The sequence below is a fragment of the Fukomys damarensis genome, unplaced genomic scaffold, assembly GCF_012274545.1.
Source record: "Fukomys damarensis isolate Sample0158 unplaced genomic scaffold, DMR_v1.0_HiC HiC_scaffold_16, whole genome shotgun sequence".
Taxonomy (NCBI): domain Eukaryota; kingdom Metazoa; phylum Chordata; class Mammalia; order Rodentia; family Bathyergidae; genus Fukomys; species Fukomys damarensis.
The window spans coordinates 89,324,316-89,330,875 of NW_022900928.1; the positions used below are offsets into that span (position 1 = coordinate 89,324,316).

Below are 6,560 nucleotides of genomic sequence, written 5' to 3' on the forward strand. Positions count from 1 at the left end.
AAAAAAAAAAAAAAAAAAAAAAAAAAACAGTGAGTCTATGAAAGAAGGGGGGAGAAAAAGGGATATATAAATATGTATCCATAAAATCCTTAAAGATTTTTAAAAAGAATGAATCTGTGACTCAAAAGTGTAATACTTAGTTTAAAAGAAGAAGGAAACTCTTGGAAATTTTAAAAAATAGCTGGGTGGTGTGGTGGTGCACACCTGTCATCCCAGAGGTAGGAGGGATACCCTGAGTTCAAGGCCAGCCTGGGCTACATAGCAAGACACTGTCTCCAAAAAGAAAAAAATTTTAACTCAATGGAAGTGCTGGGAAATAAAGTTAAGCAAATATCCTAGGAAATAAAGCTAAAAGCAAAGAAAGAAGTGCAGAAAGAATAAAACCTAAGGATGGAAGTCCAACACCCAGATGATAGAAGGATCCAAGAAGAACAGAGCCTGGGACAGGATCAGTCCACACTGTAATTCAGGGAAGGCTTCCAAGGTGAAAGACAGGCTTTCCAGACTAAGCGCCTGGACCTGTACTCTGGACCCTTCAGCAGCCAAGCCCAGGCACAGGGTGAAAGGAACCCTGCAGCATCCTGACAGGAAAAACACATTCACACAGAGAAAGTGCTTCTGGGTAGCTTCCGGCTTCACCAGCAGCAGAAACTAGGAGATGGCATAGTGGCTCTAAAATTCTGAAGAAAAATATTTTCCCACCTAGGATTTCCTATCCAGCCAATGATTTTAATTAAGTAAGAAAGGAGAGAGGGATATGGTGGTGCACGCCTGAAATCCCATCCCAAGCACTTGCGAAGCTGAGGTAGGGGTGGCAGTGAATTAAAGGCCAGCCTGATCTACATAGCGAGACCTAGAAGAGAGGGATGGATGGACTGGGGACAGGGTGAGCGGTCTAAAAGGGTGTAAAAGGTTTCAGAAGCTTCTCTTCACATAGGCGAGTTGATAAATAAATGCCTTGGTGTGACTACAGGGCAGAGGAGAGTTTGGAGGTGAGTTCATGATAATTAAAAGTAAGCTAAGCAAAATAAAAACTATTAGCTTGTGGTTCCATTATAAATAACATTTACATAATCTTTAAACTGCAGAGGGAAACTTTGTTGGCAGTTGGGGATTTGGAGGAGGCAGCCCTGGCTTCCACCTCATCAGAGTCCATAAGTAGACCTGTTATGGTGCACACCTGCCATTCCCCCAGCATGTTGGGAGGCTGAGGCAAGAGGATTGTGAGTTTGAGCCCAGCCTGTACAGTTTAGCGACTTAGCAAGACCCTGTTGTAAAAAAGGGGCTAAGGGCTCGGCGTGGTGGTGCATACCTGTAATCCCAGCATTCGGGAGGCTGAGTCAGGAGGATCGATGAGAGTTCCAGACTGGCCTGGGCTACATAGTGAGTTCCAGGTCAGTCTCAACTACATAGTGAGACCCTGTCTCAAAAAAAAAGCCGGTGGGGGGGTGCTAAGGATGTAGCTCAGTGGAAAGGCCCTGGGTTCAGTCTCCAGTACCTCAAAAAAAAAAAAAAGCCAATTGGTAATGTTTAAAATTGAAAACTCAAGGGGTAGAAATATAGATATGTTACTGGCAGCTAAAGAACAAAAGAATCAATGGGAAGAGTTGGAAGCAGTTGCCTCTGGGGAGGTAAAGGGAGGAGGGCTTTTAAGTTGGAGTTCTGGTTTTTGCTTTTGTTTTTTTATTTTTGAGACAGTGTCTTGCTGTGTAGTCCAGGTTGGTCTGGAACTCGTGGCAGTCTTCCTACTCATCCTCCTGAACGCTGGGGTTTAGACAGGCATACCATACCTGACTACAAGGACTTTTTAAAGCAGATTTGAAAAACTGCTCAATGCCAGCCTATACACATATGTAACTGTAAATACCAACTTTTTAAATGCCACACAGAGAACATATATGGCCACAAGGAGGCTGGAAAGCCAGCACGAACCATTATTTCTTTGCTTTGAGCTGGTAGAAATAGTTAATGTGGTTTTTATTTCAATAAGGAAAAAATGCAAAGTAAATGTCCTTAATAATTCTCTCAAAAGTCAACAGTTTTTCCCTCCCAATTCTATGTACATATACTTACACACACCCTTGATTATGTAAGTAATACATAAATGTTTTCTCACTGTAAAACTCAAATATAAAAGTGTATTGTTTGGCAGTTTTCTTTTCAGTAACATGTCTGACATCTTTACATGTCAAAATACATAAATTGACCTTGTTCTGCTTAATAACAGATTACAGTATTCTGTGCACTGATTTCATAATTTATTTAAATTCTCCTGGCCAACTCAGGCCACGCTGGCTTCCCTCCTGTTTAACCAGTGTTGGGCATGAAAAGGCAGAAATCCATGAAGGTGGTAGGGAGAGAACTGCGTTTCGGGTCTGAGAGCAGCCCAGTGAGGCCTGGCTGGAAGCATGGCAGATGTCAGCAGAGCAGAGGGTACCGTGAGGGCCTTGAAGTCAAGGCAGGTGTGGACGCCTGGCCAGAATTCTAGAGGGGAGCCAGCCTCAGTATGAGTAGCACGGTACGGACAGCTCTGTGCTTCCATTGCTAGTCCTTAGTCTCCTGTCCTCCTTCAGCCGACTGACCCTAAAATGTGGGTCCTCATCTCCCATTATATCAGAACCAGGTGGTACTTCCTGCCCTCCCATTTCCTACCACAGAACCCATGTCTGAGGTCTGAACCACTAGAGGTGACCTGAATGTTGGGGTGTACATCTAGAAGAGCCTCTTTCTGGAGCCCAGATGGCAGATGCTATTGCAAATTACATTGTTCACAGTATTTTGCTTTCAACAAAATTGCAAGAGAACCTAATTAGATTGGTCAGCTAAGAGGCTGTTAATAATTTTTGTTCTTTTTATAAGGATGGATACATAAATAGACAGACAAACTGTTTTTTTTTTTTCTTCTTCTTCTTCTTCTGGGTAGTGCTGGGGATTGAATCCAGGCCTCTTACATGCTGGAAAAGTACTCTACCACTGAGCCACACCCTCAGCATAAGAATAGTTTTTGAAGTTTGTTAACCATGTGATTTCTGCAGCATATAGTAATTCAGGATAAATTCAGAGATTGAGAGTTCCATGACAGCTCCTTCAGCCCATCTACATATTGATAAAATGAAAAGCAGAATGGAATTTATTCTGAAGTATATCTCCTTGAACAGTAGAAATACATATTCATTCTCAGATAAGCAAGCAAATTGGAGAATTCATGTCCATCCTTACAAGAAATACATTTCCTAAATTTTTTTGTTCTCTTTCTTGGATAATTGATTGTCATTCTGTAGTAATAGATAAGTTCAGCCAGGAAGCAAATGAACACCTAGAACCTACTTTCAATTTATAGGCACATTGTTATAGCAGATGAGGTGATCAGCAAAAGGCTTCTAAGCATAAAGATGCTTTATTAGGATAAAATTCTGTGGACAAAGTAGGAATGGAAATAGAAGTTCAGAGTGAAAAGGGAATGATAACAAGAATTCCAACTCTCAAACTTGTTCATATAATTTCTAAGTGAATAATTTTAAGTTGCTAGCATTCTTAGATTCCATTGGAGACATGAAGGGATGAAGGAAACATTTATTTCAAAATACCAATATTTTCAATACTCTGGAAATTATTAGTCACTGATGCATTTTAGATATTTATTCAGAAAGGTACAAAGGGTGCATAGTTTTGAGAAATTAAGGGAGTAAGACAAGTGAAATATGTAGAACCATTCATAGCCAGTGTGGTAGTGCATGCCTGTAATCCCAGCACTCAGTAGGCTGAGGCAGGAGGATGGCCTTGAGTTCTAGACCAACGTGGGCTACATAGTGAGTTGAAGGCCAGCCTGGACTACATAGTGAGACCCTGTCTCCAAAAACAAAACAAGTTTGTGCTGCTGTGTTTGTGGAAAGAACATGAGTGAGTGTGAGGGCAGGAGCTAAAACAGATGAGAAGAGGGTACATCTAATAGGGCAGAATTCAGGAGGAGAATGTGGGCAGGATTAAGGACCAAGCAAGGATGTAGGTTAGAGGAGGGGAATGAGAGCCAGCTTCTCCTGAGATTGGAGAAAAGGGGTGGGACAGTGGTCCATTTGTTTTGCTATAACAACACACCTGACGCTTGGTGCTTGAGACAGAACACAGACTTAGCTCCACATTGGAGGTCCAGAGCTTGGCAATGGCACCTGTTGGCATCTGGTGAGGGCCTCGGATTGCATCTCACCATGGCAGGTAGCATCATGGAGCATAGAAGAGAGGGAGCAGGCACCTATCCAGTCAGGAAGCAAGACATCAGGAGGGCTGGGCCTCAGGTTTTCTCTGCCCCGTGGACCAGCTGCCCTTCCACAGCAGAGCCCTCTCTGCTCATTGCTTAGAGCTCTGCCTGAAGCACCTCAGTGCCGTTACACTGGAACCAAGCTTCCCAGCACAAATCTCTGGGACACATGCTCTAGACATCCCCACAGAACAGCAGGGCAAAGGTGGTGACTTCCAGATAAGTATGGGTGTGTTTGTCTTTTCTTGGAGAAACAAGATAACATCAGGAGAGTGACAGTAGGAGGCACCCTCAGTTCTAGGAAAGTAGCAAAAGTCTGCACTGAAGGCTGGGGGCAGCACCAGGGAAAGGTCAGGGCCGCTCCATGTTCCATCTGCTTCCGATGATTCCACTTGGCTGTCAGGGAGGAATGAAGGCTCACCCAGGCTCACTAGGAACCCAGCTCAAGGTCATAGAGCAGTGGTGTAGCTTGTAGCTCTTTAAGTGATAACAAACAGCCAGCGGTGGCGCTGTGCCATGGTTTGCCGTCACTGTCATAGAGCATCTGCTCTTGGCCTGATAGGTTGGTCTCCGCTCTCAGGGACGGGTCCGACTTAGACTGAGAAAGAAGAGACAGAGTAGAGGAACATGGGTCTTCACGAGGGCAGGGCTGTGTCTGCCTCCTGCCTTGCTCTCCCAGTTTCCCTTTTTTCCCCATAGCACTCATCACCTTCTAACATACACTATAATTTATCATTTACTGTCTTATGTAATATGTGTGTTTTGTCCCATTCCTAAGCCATTAGAATGCTGCATGGCATGCAGTTGGTGCTCAGTGTCAGCTAATGAGCACTCAGTGAATGAATATGATTATGCTTTATTCATCTATCATGTCCCCAACTGAAGCAGTGGTTTTCAGCATATAAGGGGGTTGATGCTGTCACCCATCTATCCATAGAGAAGAAAATAACCCCTACCTCATACCATATACAAAATGCAAATAATTTGCAGGAGTATTGAAGACCTAAATATTAATAAGAAAATAAGGAGATCAGATGAACTATCTAGGGCCAGAAGAGATCTTAGATAGGACAGAAAATCCAAGAGCCACAAAAATAAGGTAATGTGTTTTTGAAAAGTTGATAGATAAGAAAAGACAACCTAATTGAAACTGAATTGAAAGCTATGCATTTGCATTTCACACAAAATCAAATCGTAGAGAACAATAAGTAGAGGAAAACATAACCAAACTTACCCTGAGCAGTGAAATTCAAGTATCAATCAGTTATCACTTTACATTTGACTGAAGAAAATGAAAATGAGCAATGGGTCTCTTGCTAGAAGGAACAAGGGGTGAAGGACAGTGTCCTAAGACCAGTAGAAATTACAGCATCACCAGTTTATTGAAATGTGGTCCGATAACTTCTGCCAAAAAAGTATATAACCTTTTGAACACAGTGCCACTGCTGAGAATCTCATGGAAATAAAGCAGTAGCAGTAACAGTAGTAGTTTTATAGTTAGAGATACAGATAAACATGTTTATTGCAGTGTTGTTCACCACAGCAAAAGACTGGGAACTGAAAGATGGTTTTCCATGAGGGAATGATTCAGTAATCACAGTATTATCTTTACTATGGAATATATACAATATCTAAAGAGAATGCATTAGCTTAGCACTATGGAAATTGGATTGAAGGTATTTCTACAAGATATTTCAACATAGAATAGGAACATAAAGGCATCCCCCCCCCCTTTTTTTTTGGAACCGGGATTCAAACTCTGGATCTTGCTCCTTTGAGGCAGGCGGCAGAACCACTGAGCTAAATCTCGAGCCCTAAGACAGTTTTCTTTTAACACCAGTAACAAAAATGAAAACATAAATGCGTATGTGTTACAAATAATAACGTAAGCATGGAGAAGAGTCCCTTGATAATAATGGCAGTTACCTGAGTGATCCTTTTGTGAACGATGTGTGTGTGTATGTATGTCTTGTTTTTTGATTTTTTTGAGACAGGGTCTCCCTATGTAGGTCAGGCTGGTCTTGAACTCACTATGCAGCCCAGGCTATATCCTCCAATTTATGGCAAGCCTCCTGCCTCAGCCTCCCAAGTTCTGGGATTACAGGCATGTGCCACCACGCCCAGTGTATCTGAATGGTTTTAATGGTGAAATGGGAAATAGAGGAAAGACAGATTAAAAGGAAAAAAGTACTACACTAAAAAATACGCATTGTAGGGCTGGGGATTTAGCTCAGCGGTTCGGTGGCCTGCCTTGCAAGCGCAAGGACCCGAGTTCAATCCCCAGTACCAAAAAAAAAAAAAAAAA

At 42.5% G+C, this 6,560-nt stretch overlaps 1 protein-coding gene across 1 annotated transcript in view; it reads left to right on the plus strand.

Moving 5' to 3' along the window:
* Znf777 (zinc finger protein 777) overlaps positions 1-6,560 on the plus strand; it is a gene marked incomplete at its 3' end in the record, with an annotated part of 23,873 nt that overhangs the window by 11,439 nt on the left and 5,874 nt on the right. The window lies entirely within an intron of this gene.